Here is a 15,164-nt window from a genome sequence, read left to right as displayed (position 1 = left end):
TTGACTGTTTATCACCGTGGATCAAACACTGCTTGAAGGATTGGATGAATACATTTGATATAGTTGTAGAATTAATTATTATTCTGAAAGCTCCTGGAATATCTATTAATGGTTCTAAGTTCTAACTCCAAGTAACTAAATCTATTATTTATTGCAATTCATTGAGGTAATTTTTGTTTTGTCTTTTTGATGAAATATAAAGATAGTATGAATGTAAACAGCTGAATATAAGCTTTCCAACCATCCCGGGTTAACAATCAGTAGCACTTCATCATCTGCTATTTCTTCAATAGTATGCTATATATTTAGTGAGCCTATTAGTTTAGTCTTTAGAGCAAAAAGTAAAAAATGCCAAGGACATACTTTCAATCAGTCTCCAAGCCAATACTTGATGCTCCTTTAATGTTGAAAATAGATGTATTTTCTTCTGTATCATGTGTATCTCTATATTTCCTTTGAGGGGGAGCTGATAGAATGATTAAATGAATCAATTGCATATAGGTGATGAATTGTTATTTATTGCTAAAACACACGGAAAAAACATTATTGGTTCTAAGTTCTAACACTAAGTATGAAAATCTCTTTTGTATTGTAATTTTTTAAAAGTCATATTAGTTTCTTCATGTTGATATTATATATTTATAACTTCATGGTAAACCTCTGAATTTAAGCTTTCCAAATCTCCCGGGTTAACTATCATTAGCACTTCTTCATATGCTGGACTTCCAGGAGTTTATGCAAAATGGCCTGTTAGCTCAGATGGTTAGAGCGTGGTTCTAATAGCGACAAGGTCACAGGTTCGATCCCTATACAGGCCAAGTTAAATTGTTTGAAAAAAGATTAATTTTTTCTTGCGTCTCATTCTTGACTGTTTATTACCTTGGATCAAACGCTGCTTGAAGGATTGGATAAATACATTTGATATAGTTGTAGAATTAATTATTATTCTGAAAGCTCCTGGAATATCTATTAATGGTTCTAAGTTCTAACGCCAAGTAACTTAAACTCTTATTTATTGCAATTTATTGAGGTCATTTTTGTTTTGTCTTGTTGATGAAATATAAAGATAGTATGAATGTAAACAGCTGAATATAAGCTTTCCAACTATCCCGGGTTAACAATCGGTAGCACTTCATCATCTGCTATTTCTTCAATAGTATGCTATATATTTAGTGAGCCTATTAGTTTAGTCTTTAGAGCATAAAGTTAAAAATGCCAAGGACATACTTTCAATCAATCTCCTAGCCAATACTTGATGCTCCTTTAATGTTGAAAATAGATGTATTTTCTTCTGTATCATGTGTATCTCTATATTTTCTTTGAGGGGAAGCTGATAGAATGATTAAAAGAATCAATTGCATATAGGTGATGAATTGTTATTTATTGCTAAAACACATGGAAAAAACATTAATGGTTCTAAGTTCTAACACTAAGTATGAAAATCTCTTTTGTATTGTAATTTTTTTAAAGTCATATTAGTTTCTTCATGTTGATATTATATATTTATAACTTCATGGTAAACCTCTGAAATTAAGCTTTCCAAATCTCCCGGGTTAACTATCATTAGCACTTCTTCATATGCTGGACTTCCAGCAATTCATGCAAGACGGCCTGTTAGCTCAGATGGTTAGAGTGTGATGCTAATAACGCCAAGGTCACAGGTTCGATCCCTGTACAGGCCAAGTTTAATTGTTTGTAAAAAGATAAATTTTTCGTGTGTCTCATTTTTGACTGTTTATCATCTTGGATCAAACGGAGCTTGAAGGATTGGATGAATATATTTCATATAGTTGTAGAATTAATTATTATTCTGAAAGCTCCTGGAATATCTATTAATGAGTCTAAGTTCTAACGCCAAGTAACTAAATCTCTTATTTATTGCAATTCATTGAGGTCATTTTTGTTTTGTCTTGTTGATGAAATATAAAGATAGTATGAATGTAAACAGCTGAATATAAGCTTTCCAACTATCCCGGGTTAACAATCAGTAGCACTTCATCATCTGCTATTTCTTCAATAGTATGCTATATATTTAGTGATCCTATTAGTTTAGTCTTTAGAGCATGAAGTTAAAAATGCCAAGGACATACTTTTAATCAGTCTCCAAGCCAATACTTGATGCTCCTTTAATGTTGAAAATAGATGTATTTTCTTCTGTATCATGTGTATGTCTATATTTCCTTTGAGGGGAAGCTGATAGAATGATTAGATGAATCAATTGCATATAGGTGATGAATTATTATTTATTGCTAAAACACATGGAAAAAACATTAATGGTTCTAAGTTCTAACACTAAGTATGAACATCTCTTTTGTATTGTAATTTTTTTAGAGTCATATTAGTTTCTTCATGTTGATATTATATAAGTATAACTTCATGGTAAACCTCTGAAATTAAGCTTTCCAAATCTCCCCGGTTAACTATCATTAGCACTTCTTCATATGCTGGACTTCCAGGAATTTGTGCAAAATGGCCTGTTAGCTCAGATGGTTAGAGCATGGTGCTAATAACGCCAAGGTCACAGGTTCGATCCCTGTACAGGCCAAATTTAATTGTTTGAAAAAAGATTAATTTTTCTTGTGTCTCATTTTTGACTGTTTATCACCTTGGATCAAACGCTGCTTGAAGGATTGGATGAATATATTTAATATAGTTGTAGAATTAATTATTATTCTGAAAGCTCCTGGAATATCTATTAATGGTTCTAAGTTGTAACACCAAGTAACTAAATCTCTTATTTATTGCAATTCATTGAGGTCATTTTTGTTTTGTCTTGTTGATGAAATATAAAGATAGTATGAATGTAAACAGCTGAATATAAGCTTTCCAACTATCCCGGGTTAACAATCGGTAGCACTTCATCATCTGCTATTTCTTCAACAGTATGCTATATATTTAGTGAGCCTATTAGTTTAGTCTTTAGAGCAAAAAGTTAAAAATGCCAAGGACATATTTTCAATCAGTCTCCAAGCCAATACTTGATGCTCCTTTAATGTTGAAAATAGATGTATTTTCTTCTGTATCATGTGTATCTCTATATTTCCTTTGAGGGGAAGCTGATAGAATGATTAAATGAATCAATTGCATATAGGTGATGAATTGTTATTTATTGCTAAAACACATGGAAAAAACATTAATGGTTCTAAGTTCTAACACTAAGAATGAACATCTCTTTTGTATTGTAATTTTTTTAAAGTCATATTAGTTTCTTCATGTTGATATTATATATTTATAACTTCATGGTAAACCTCTGAAATTAAGCTTTCCAAATCTCCCAGGTTAACTATCATTAGCACTTCTTCATATGCTGGACTTCCAGGAAATTGTGCAAAACGGCCTGTTAGCTCAGATGGTTAGAGCGTGGTGCTAATAACGCCAAGGTGACAGGTTCGATCCCTGTACAGGCCGAGTTTAATTGTTTGAAAAAAGATACATTTTTCTTGTGTCTCATTTTTGACTGTTTATCACCTTGGATCAAACACTGCTTGAAGGATTGGATAAATACATTTGATATAGTGGTAGAATTAATTATTATTCTGAAAGCTCCTGGAATATCTATTAATGGTTCTAAGTTCTAACGCCAAGTAACTTAAACTCTTATTTATTGCAATTTATTGAGGTCATTTTTGTTTTGTCTTGTTGATGAAATATAAAGATAGTATGAATGTAAACAGCTGAATATAAGCTTTCCAACTATCCCGGGTTAACAATCGGTAGCACTTCATCATCTGCTATTTCTTCAATAGTATGCTATATATTTAGTGAGCCTATTAGTTTAGTCTTTAGAGCATAAAGTTAAAAATGCCAAGGACATACTTTCAATCAATCTCCTAGCCAATACTTGATGCTCCTTTAATGTTGAAAATAGATGTATTTTCTTCTGTATCATGTGTATCTCTATATTTCCTTTGAGGGGAAGCTGATAGAATGATTAAATGAATCAATTGCATATAGGTGATGAATTGTTATTTATTGCTAAAACACATGGAAAAAACATTAATGGTTCTAAGTTCTAACACTAAGTATGAACATCTCTTTTGTATTGTAATTTTTTAAAGTCATATTAGTTTCTTCATGTTGATATTATATATTTATAACTTCATGGTAAACCTCTGAAATTCAGCTATCCAAATCTCCCGGGTTAACTATCATTAGCAGTTCTTCACATGCTGGACTTCCAGGAATTTGGGCAAAATGGCTTGTTAGCTCAGATGGTTAGAGCGTGGTGCTAATAACGCCAAGGTCACAGGTTAGATCCCTGTACAGGCCAAGTTTAATTGTTTGAAAAAAGATTAATTTTTCTTGTGTCTCATTTTTGACTGTTTATCACCGTGGATCAAACACTGCTTGAAGGATTGGATGAATACATTTGATATAGTTGTAGAATTAATTATTATTCTGAAAGCTCCTGGAATATCTATTAATGGTTCTAAGTTCTAACTCCAAGTAACTAAATCTATTATTTATTGCAATTCATTGAGGTAATTTTTGTTTTGTCTTTTTGATGAAATATAAAGATAGTATGAATGTAAACAGCTGAATATAAGCTTTCCAACCATCCCGGGTTAACAATCAGTAGCACTTCATCATCTGCTATTTCTTCAATAGTATGCTATATATTTAGTGAGCCTATTAGTTTAGTCTTTAGAGCAAAAAGTAAAAAATGCCAAGGACATACTTTCAATCAGTCTCCAAGCCAATACTTGATGCTCCTTTAATGTTGAAAATAGATGTATTTTCTTCTGTATCATGTGTATCTCTATATTTCCTTTGAGGGGGAGCTGATAGAATGATTAAATGAATCAATTGCATATAGGTGATGAATTGTTATTTATTGCTAAAACACACGGAAAAAACATTAATGGTTCTAAGTTCTAACACTAAGTATGAAAATCTCTTTTGTATTGTAATTTTTTTAAAGTCATATTAGTTTCTTCATGTTGATATTATATATTTATAACTTCATGGTAAACCTCTGAATTTAAGCTTTCCAAATCTCCCGGGTTAACTATCATTAGCACTTCTTCATATGCTGGACTTCCAGGAGTTTATGCAAAATGGCCTGTTAGCTCAGATGGTTAGAGCGTGGTTCTAATAGCGACAAGGTCACAGGTTCGATCCCTATACAGGCCAAGTTAAATTGTTTGAAAAAAGATTAATTTTTTCTTGCGTCTCATTCTTGACTGTTTATTACCTTGGATCAAACGCTGCTTGAAGGATTGGATAAATACATTTGATATAGTTGTAGAATTAATTATTATTCTGAAAGCTCCTGGAATATCTATTAATGGTTCTAAGTTCTAACGCCAAGTAACTTAAACTCTTATTTATTGCAATTTATTGAGGTCATTTTTGTTTTGTCTTGTTGATGAAATATAAAGATAGTATGAATGTAAACAGCTGAATATAAGCTTTCCAACTATCCCGGGTTAACAATCGGTAGCACTTCATCATCTGCTATTTCTTCAATAGTATGCTATATATTTAGTGAGCCTATTAGTTTAGTCTTTAGAGCATAAAGTTAAAAATGCCAAGGACATACTTTCAATCAATCTCCTAGCCAATACTTGATGCTCCTTTAATGTTGAAAATAGATGTTTTTTCTTCTGTATCATGTGTATCTCTATATTTTCTTTGAGGGGAAGCTGATAGAATGATTAAAAGAATCAATTGCATATAGGTGATGAATTGTTATTTATTGCTAAAACACATGGAAAAAACATTAATGGTTCTAAGTTCTAACACTAAGTATGAAAATCTCTTTTGTATTGTAATTTTTTTAAAGTCATATTAGTTTCTTCATGTTGATATTATATATTTATAACTTCATGGTAAACCTCTGAAATTAAGCTTTCCAAATCTCCCGGGTTAACTATCATTAGCACTTCTTCATATGCTGGACTTCCAGCAATTCATGCAAAACGGCCTGTTAGCTCAGATGGTTAGAGTGTGATGCTAATAACGCCAAGGTCACAGGTTCGATCCCTGTACAGGCCAAGTTTAATTGTTTGTAAAAAGATAAATTTTTCGTGTGTCTCATTTTTGACTGTTTATCACCTTGGATCAAACGGAGCTTGAAGGATTGGATGAATATATTTCATATAGTTGTAGAATTAATTATTATTCTGAAAGCTCCTGGAATATCTATTAATGAGTCTAAGTTCTAACGCCAAGTAACTAAATCTCTTATTTATTGCAATTCATTGAGGTCATTTTTGTTTTGTCTTGTTGATGAAATATAAAGATAGTATGAATGTAAACAGCTGAATATAAGCTTTCCAACTATCCCGGGTTAACAATCAGTAGCACTTCATCATCTGCTATTTCTTCAATAGTATGCTATATATTTAGTGATCCTATTAGTTTAGTCTTTAGAGCATAAAGTTAAAAATGCCAAGGACATACTTTTAATCAGTCTCCAAGCCAATACTTGATGCTCCTTTAATGTTGAAAATAGATGTATTTTCTTCTGTATCATGTGTATGTCTATATTTCCTTTGAGGGGAAGCTGATAGAATGATTAGATGAATCAATTGCATATAGGTGATGAATTATTATTTATTGCTAAAACACACGGAAAAAACATTAATGGTTCTAAGTTCTAACACTAAGTATGAACATCTCTTTTGTATTGTAATTTTTTAAAGTCATATTAGTTTCTTCATGTTGATATTATATATTTATAACTTCATGGTAAACCTCTGAAATTAAGCTTTCCAAATCTCCCAGGTTAACTATCATTAGCACTTCTTCATATGCTGGACTTCCAGAAAATTGTGCAAAACGGCCTGTTAGCTCAGATGGTTAGAGCGTGGTGCTAATAACGCCAAGGTCACAGGTTCGATCCCTGTACAGGCCAAGTTTAATTGTATGAAAAAAGATTAATTTTTCTTGTGTCTCATTCTTGACTGTTTATCACCTTGGATCAAACACTGCTTGAAGGATTGGATAAATACATTTGATATAGTTGTAGAATTAATTATTATTCTGAAAGCTCCTGGAATATCTATTAATGGTTCTAAGTTCTAACGCCAAGTAACTTAAACTCTTATTTATTGCAATTTATTGAGGTCATTTTTGTTTTGTCTTGTTGATGAAATATAAAGATAGTATGAATGTAAACAGCTGAATATAAGCTTTCCAACTATCCCGGGTTAACAATCAATAGCACTTCATCATCTGCTATTTCTTCAATGGTATGCTATATATTTATTGAGCCTATTAGTTTAGTCTTTAGAGCATAAAGTTAAAAATGCCAAGGACATACCTTCAATCAGTCTCCAAGCCAATACTTGATGCTCCTTTAATGTTGAAAATAGATGTATTTTCTTCTGTATCATGTGTATGTCTATATTTCCTTTGAGGGGAAGCTGATAGAACGATTAGATGAATCAATTGCATATAGGTGATGAATTGTTATTTATTGCTAAAACACATGGAAAAAACATTAATGGTTCTAAGTTCTAACACTAAGTATGAAAATCTCTTTTGTATTGTAATTTTTTTAAAGTCATATTAGTTTCTTCATGTTGATATTATATATTTATAATTTCATGGTAAACCTCTGAAATTCAGCTATCCAAATCTCCCGGGTTAACTATCATTAGCAGTTCTTCACATGCTGGACTTCCAGGAATTTGGGCAAAATGGCTTGTTAGCTCAGATGGTTAGAGCGTGGTGCTAATAACGCCAAGGTCACAGGTTAGATCCCTGTACAGGCCAAGTTTAATTGTTTGAAAAAAGATTAATTTTTCTTGTGTCTCATTTTTGACTGTTTATCACCGTGGATCAAACACTGCTTGAAGGATTGGATGAATACATTTGATATAGTTGTAGAATTAATTATTATTCTGAAAGCTCCTGGAATATCTATTAATGGTTCTAAGTTCTAACTCCAAGTAACTAAATCTATTATTTATTGCAATTCATTGAGGTAATTTTTGTTTTGTCTTTTTGATGAAATATAAAGATAGTATGAATGTAAACAGCTGAATATAAGCTTTCCAACCATCCCGGGTTAACAATCAGTAGCACTTCATCATCTGCTATTTCTTCAATAGTATGCTATATATTTAGTGAGCCTATTAGTTTAGTCTTTAGAGCAAAAAGTAAAAAATGCCAAGGACATACTTTCAATCAGTCTCCAAGCCAATACTTGATGCTCCTTTAATGTTGAAAATAGATGTATTTTCTTCTGTATCATGTGTATCTCTATATTTCCTTTGAGGGGGAGCTGATAGAATGATTAAATGAATCAATTGCATATAGGTGATGAATTGTTATTTATTGCTAAAACACACGGAAAAAACATTAATGGTTCTAAGTTCTAACACTAAGTATGAAAATCTCTTTTGTATTGTAATTTTTTAAAAGTCATATTAGTTTCTTCATGTTGATATTATATATTTATAACTTCATGGTAAACCTCTGAATTTAAGCTTTCCAAATCTCCCGGGTTAACTATCATTAGCACTTCTTCATATGCTGGACTTCCAGGAGTTTATGCAAAATGGCCTGTTAGCTCAGATGGTTAGAGCGTGGTTCTAATAGCGACAAGGTCACAGGTTCGATCCCTATACAGGCCAAGTTAAATTGTTTGAAAAAAGATTAATTTTTTCTTGCGTCTCATTCTTGACTGTTTATTACCTTGGATCAAACGCTGCTTGAAGGATTGGATAAATACATTTGATATAGTTGTAGAATTAATTATTATTCTGAAAGCTCCTGGAATATCTATTAATGGTTCTAAGTTCTAACGCCAAGTAACTTAAACTCTTATTTATTGCAATTTATTGAGGTCATTTTTGTTTTGTCTTGTTGATGAAATATAAAGATAGTATGAATGTAAACAGCTGAATATAAGCTTTCCAACTATCCCGGGTTAACAATCGGTAGCACTTCATCATCTGCTATTTCTTCAATAGTATGCTATATATTTAGTGAGCCTATTAGTTTAGTCTTTAGAGCATAAAGTTAAAAATGCCAAGGACATACTTTCAATCAATCTCCTAGCCAATACTTGATGCTCCTTTAATGTCGAAAATAGATGTATTTTCTTCTGTATCATGTGTATCTCTATATTTTCTTTGAGGGGAAGCTGATAGAATGATTAAAAGAATCAATTGCATATAGGTGATGAATTGTTATTTATTGCTAAAACACATGGAAAAAACATTAATGGTTCTAAGTTCTAACACTAAGTATGAAAATCTCTTTTGTATTGTAATTTTTTCAAAGTCATATTAGTTTCTTCATGTTGATATTATATATTTATAACTTCATGGTAAACCTCTGAAATTAAGCTTTCCAAATCTCCCGGGTTAACTATCATTAGCACTTCTTCATATGCTGGACTTCCAGCAATTCATGCAAAACGGCCTGTTAGCTCAGATGGTTAGAGTGTGGTGCTAATAAGCCAAGGTCACAGGTTCGATCCCTGTACAGGCCAAGTTTAATTGTTTGTAAAAAGATAAATTTTTCGTGTGTCTCATTTTTGACTGTTTATCACCTTGGATCAAACGGAGCTTGAAGGATTGGATGAATATATTTCATATAGTTGTAGAATTAATTATTATTCTGAAAGCTCCTGGAATATCTATTAATGAGTCTAAGTTCTAACGCCAAGTAACTAAATCTCTTATTTATTGCAATTCATTGAGGTCATTTTTGTTTTGTCTTGTTGATGAAATATAAAGATAGTATGAATGTAAACAGCTGAATATAAGCTTTCCAACTATCCCGGGTTAACAATCAGTAGCACTTCATCATCTGCTATTTCTTCAATAGTATGCTATATATTTAGTGATCCTATTAGTTTAGTCTTTAGAGCATAAAGTTAAAAATGCCAAGGACATACTTTTAATCAGTCTCCAAGCCAATACTTGATGCTCCTTTAATGTTGAAAATAGATGTATTTTCTTCTGTATCATGTGTATGTCTATATTTCCTTTGAGGGGAAGCTGATAGAATGATTAGATGAATCAATTGCATATAGGTGATGAATTATTATTTATTGCTAAAACACATGGAAAAACATTAATGGTTCTAAGTTCTAACACTAAGTATGAACATCTCTTTTGTATTGTAATTTTTTTAGAGTCATATTAGTTTCTTCATGTTGATATTATATAAGTATAACTTCATGGTAAACCTCTGAAATTAAGCTTTCCAAATCTCCCGGGTTAACTATCATTAGCACTTCTTCATATGCTGGACTTCCAGCAATTTGTGCAAAATGGCCTGTTAGCTCAGATGGTTAGAGCATGGTGCTAATAACGCCAAGGTCACAGGTTCGATCCCTGTACAGGCCAAATTTAATTGTTTGAAAAAAGATTAATTTTTCTTGTGTCTCATTTTTGACTGTTTATCACCTTGGATCAAACGCTGCTTGAAGGATTGGATGAATATATTTAATATAGTTGTAGAATTAATTATTATTCTGAAAGCTCCTGGAATATCTATTAATGGTTCTAAGTTCTATCACCAAGTAACTAAATCTCTTATTTATTGCAATTCATTGAGGTCATTTTTGTTTTGTCTTGTTGATGAAATATAAAGATAGTATGAATGTAAACAGCTGAATATAAGCTTTCCAACTATCCCGGGTTAACAATCGGTAGCACTTCATCATCTGCTATTTCTTCAACAGTATGCTATATATTTAGTGAGCCTATTAGTTTAGTCTTTAGAGCAAAAAGTTAAAAATGCCAAGGACATATTTTCAATCAGTCTCCAAGCCAATACTTGATGCTCCTTTAATGTTGAAAATAGATGTATTTTCTTCTGTATCATGTGTATCTCTATATTTCCTTTGAGGGGAAGCTGATAGAATGATTAAATTAATCAATTGCATATAGGTGATGAATTGTTATTTATTGCTAAAACACATGGAAAAAACATTAATGGTTCTAAGTTCTAACACTAAGTATGAACATCTCTTTTGTATTGTAATTTTTTTAAAGTCATATTAGTTTCTTCATGTTGATATTATATATTTATAACTTCATGGTAAACCTCTGAAATTAAGCTTTCCAAATCTCCCAGGTTAACTATCATTAGCACTTCTTCATATGCTGGACTTCCAGGAAATTGTGCAAAACGGCCTGTTAGCTCAGATGGTTAGAGCGTGGTGCTAATAACGCCAAGGTCACAGGTTCGATCCCTGTACAGGCCAAGTTTAATTGTTTGAAAAAAGATTAATTTTTCTTGTGTCTCATTTTTGACTGTTTATCACCTTGGATCAAACACTGCTTGAAGGATTGGATAAATACATTTGATATAGTTGTAGAATTAATTATTATTCTGAAAGCTCCTGGAATATCTATTAATGGTTCTAAGTTCTAATGCCAAGTAAATTAAACTCTTATTTATTGCAATTTATTGAGGTCATTTTTGTTTTGTCTTGTTGATGAAATATAAAGATAGTATGAATGTAAACAGCTGAATATAAGCTTTCCAACTATCCCGGGTTAACAATCAATAGCACTTCATCATCTGCTATTTCTTCAATGGTATGCTATATATTTATTGAGCCTATTAGTTTAGTCTTTAGAGCATAAAGTTAAAAATGCCAAGGACATACCTTCAATCAGTCTCCAAGCCAATACTTGATGCTCCTTTAATGTTGAAAATAGATGTATTTTCTTCTGTATCATGTGTATGTCTATATTTCCTTTGAGGGGAAGCTGATAGAATGATTAAATGAATCAATTGCATATAGGTGATGAATTGTTATTTATTGCTAAAACACATGGAAAAAACATTAATGGTTCTAAGTTCTAACACTAAGTATGAAAATCTCTTTTGTATTGTAATTTTTTTAAAGTCATATTAGTTTCTTCATGTTGATAATATATATTTATAAGTTCATGGTAAACCTCTGAAATTAAGCTTTCCAAATCTCCCGGGTTAACTATCATTAGCACTTCTTCATATGCTGGACTTCCAGGAGTTTATGCAAAATGGCCTGTTAGCTCAGATGGTTAGAGCGTGGTGCTAATAACGCCAAGGTCACAGGTTCGATCCCTGTACAGGCCAAGTTTAATTGTTTGAAAAAAGATTAATTTTTCTTGTGTCTCATTTTTGACTGTTTATCACCTTGGATCAAACGCTGCTTGGAGGATTGGATGAATACATTTGATATAGTTGTAGAATTAATTATTATTCGGAAAGCTCCTAAAATATCTATTAATGGTTCTAAGTTCTAACGCCAAGTAACTAAATCTCTTATTTATTGCAATTTATTGAGGTCATTTTTGTTTTGTCTTGTTGATGAAATATAAAGATAGTATGAATGTAAACAGCTGAATATAAGCTTTCCAACTATCCCGGGTTAACAATCGGTAGCACTTCATCATCTGCTATTTCTTCAATAGTATGCTATATATTTAGTGAGCCTATTAGTTTAGTCTTTAGAGCATAAAGTTAAAAATGCCAAGGATATACTTTCAATCAGTCTCCTAGCCAATACTTGATGCTCCTTTAATGTTGAAAATAGATGTATTTTCTTCTGTATCATGTGTATCTCTATATTTCCTTTGAGGGGAAGCTGATAGAATGATTAAATGAATCAATTGCATATAGGTGATGAATTGTTATTTATTGCTAAAACACATGGAAAAAACATTAATGGTTCTAACTTCTAACACTAAGTATGAACATCTCTTTTGTATTGTAATTTTTTTAAAGTCATATTAGTTTCTTCATGTTGATATTATATATTTATAACTTCATGGTAAACCTCTGAAATTAAGCTTTCCAAATCTCCCGGGTTAACTATCATTTGCACTTCTTCATATGCTGGACTTCCAGGAAATTGTGCAAAACGGCCTGTTAGCTCAGATGGTTAGAGCGTGGTGCTAATAACGCCAAGGTCACAGGTTCGATCCCTGTACAGGCCAAGTTTATTTTTATTTTTTTTTTATTTTTTTTATTGAAAGTTCATGACAATAGTATATCCAATAAATACAAGAAAAACACATTAATACATAGAGACAAAATAAGTATACATCAAAGATATTAAAAACAGGTAAGAAAAACTGATAATGTAGGAAGAGTGATAATATATCTGTGGAGGACAGGAGGGAATTTCTACATAGGTACTAAGAACTGAGGCACGTAATTTTCGACCGCCTCCATGCTGCAACGGGCGACCACAACCTTAGCCCCATATCCCTGGATTTCACTCCCTTCAGTGCATACAGCTCCGATTCGATGTTATGAATCCCGAGCAGCCTGCAGATCCACATCTGAAAGGATGGGGCATCAGAGTCTTTCCATGCAGCAGCAATTAATATTCTAAAAACAGCTATTGCTAAAAACACAAGTGCCTCAGCCTCGATGCTTAAACCCTGTTTGGCGTCAAACCCGAATATTAAAAGTGTAGGGGATAGATCGATCTTGACAGCTAGCAGCCCCTCTAAAAACTTTGCAATTTCGTTCTTAATTGGCCCTAGCTTTTCACAGCTGCAAAACATGTGAGGCAGATCCGCAGGGCCCTTACCACATCTAGGACAGTTGTTATCCACTCTCTTACCCCAATCATACAGTTTTGCCGGTGTATAGTATAAGTTAAATAGGGTTTTAAAATGCTGTGCTCTTAGGTTTGATGAGCGTAAAAACCTTTTATCCATAAGGATGGCTCTATCCAGATCAATATCGGGATCGTTCAGTTTCCCAGCCCAGGTAGCCTCTGTCTTGAGCATATCATCCGGCAGAGTTCCCCAGAATATTGCATATATTTTCCTTATACGGCGACCGCCACCCTTCAAATAATCTAATAGTATACATTCTTTTGATATATCTATCACAGGTCTTTTGGATTTAATTGTGTTAGTCAATTGTATATATTTGAAATCTTGAGGGCCTTGAAGTGAATATCGTGTCTTTAGGAGTTCAAGAGGCCTCAGAACATTCTTTACCATAACTTGACCCAATGTAGTGATTCCCTGCATTTCCCAGTGTCTCCAAGAACCATCTCTGCTTAAATGCGGGAATAACCCTGATTTCCAAAGAAGAGTATGTTTATTAAACTTAGGAATACTCTGGTTCTTTTGTATTGCCAGCCATACCACCCGGATATCTTCCAATATTTTGTAGCCTGGGGATTTGAAAAAACGTTTATCATAGTTCCTTAACAGTATACCATACGCCTCATTTCCTAGTACTAACTGGTATATGGATGGGATAGTACACTGGGAATGTATTGTATCAGCAGGGAAAAAAAGTATAGCCATATCAGTGAGGAGACAAGACCAGTGATATAATTTTAAGTTAGGTATACCCAATCCTCCCTGTTCCTGGGGTAGAGACATAAATTTAATTGATCTCCTCACCTTACCGTATTGCCAAAGGAAGTTCATAAAAATAGCCTCCATCTCCCTGATCAGGATATCGTCTATTTTGAAGGGGATTGACCTAAACTTATATAGGATTTTTGGGAACATTGCCATTTTAATGACATTGGCCCTACCTATAATTGATAAGTGTAGAGTATCGATTCTTTTTAGGTCCTGTTTCATTTTCAACAGTAGTGGTGAGAAGTTATCTTTAATGATTTCCTGTATCTGGGTATTAATTGTGATTCCCAGATATACTACCGAATCCACATATCTATCATCCAATTTAGCTATTTGGTTTGAGCATAATACCTGTGTTTTTGCCACATTAAGTCTATATCCAGAGACATTCCCAAAATCAGAGGTGATGTTGATTATTTCTCTCATAGCACTAGCTGGATCAACAGTGGTGATAGCTATGTCGTCCGCATATGCGAGGATTTTGGTTTCAAGACCATTGATGATAATTGGTTTAATATTAATATTGCTCATAATGCGGCAAATCAGGGGATCGATATAAAGTGCAAATAGGATGGGTGAGCACGGACACCCTTGTCTCGTCCCTCTTGAAATCTGAATAGGGTTGGAGGCCTCGCCCATTGACTGAATGCTAGCTATTGGATTGTGATACATGGCCTTAATACCCTGAAGAAAACGGGGACCAAATCCTTTGCCGACCAATACTTCCCAGAGAAAGCTCCACCTGACCCGGTCGAACGCTTTCTCTGCGTCGAGGAGGATCATCGCGATCCCCCCCTCCCCCCGAGCATGCAAGTCAAACAAAGTTATGGCTCTTTTGATATGGTCGGTGGTACCTCTGCCAGGGAT

At 33.1% G+C, this 15,164-nt stretch overlaps 6 non-coding genes across 6 annotated transcripts; all 6 read left to right on the top strand.

The window, feature by feature from the left end:
- Window positions 1-2,471: 2,471 nt before the first annotated feature.
- Window positions 2,472-2,545, top strand: TRNAI-AAU (transfer RNA isoleucine (anticodon AAU)). Its single transcript has one exon. It is a non-coding gene; the product is annotated as a tRNA-Ile (tRNA).
- Window positions 2,546-6,785: 4,240 nt separating this feature from the next.
- Window positions 6,786-6,859, top strand: TRNAI-AAU (transfer RNA isoleucine (anticodon AAU)). Its single transcript has one exon. It is a non-coding gene; the product is annotated as a tRNA-Ile (tRNA).
- Window positions 6,860-10,236: 3,377 nt separating this feature from the next.
- TRNAI-AAU (transfer RNA isoleucine (anticodon AAU)) lies at window positions 10,237-10,310 on the top strand. Its single transcript has one exon. It is a non-coding gene; the product is annotated as a tRNA-Ile (tRNA).
- Window positions 10,311-11,099: 789 nt separating this feature from the next.
- On the top strand, window positions 11,100-11,173 carry TRNAI-AAU (transfer RNA isoleucine (anticodon AAU)). The gene has a single exon. It is a non-coding gene; the product is annotated as a tRNA-Ile (tRNA).
- A 789-nt stretch (window positions 11,174-11,962) lies between these two features.
- TRNAI-AAU (transfer RNA isoleucine (anticodon AAU)) lies at window positions 11,963-12,036 on the top strand. The gene has a single exon. It is a non-coding gene; the product is annotated as a tRNA-Ile (tRNA).
- A 789-nt stretch (window positions 12,037-12,825) lies between these two features.
- On the top strand, window positions 12,826-12,899 carry TRNAI-AAU (transfer RNA isoleucine (anticodon AAU)). The gene has a single exon. It is a non-coding gene; the product is annotated as a tRNA-Ile (tRNA).
- The last annotated feature ends 2,265 nt before the right edge of the window (window positions 12,900-15,164 follow it).

The sequence above is a fragment of the Lissotriton vulgaris genome, chromosome 12, assembly GCF_964263255.1.
Source record: "Lissotriton vulgaris chromosome 12, aLisVul1.2, whole genome shotgun sequence".
NCBI classification, from domain to species: Eukaryota; Metazoa; Chordata; class Amphibia; order Caudata; family Salamandridae; genus Lissotriton; species Lissotriton vulgaris.
Note: the sequence above shows the minus strand (reverse complement) of the source record. Positions and strands in the feature narration are given on the sequence as shown.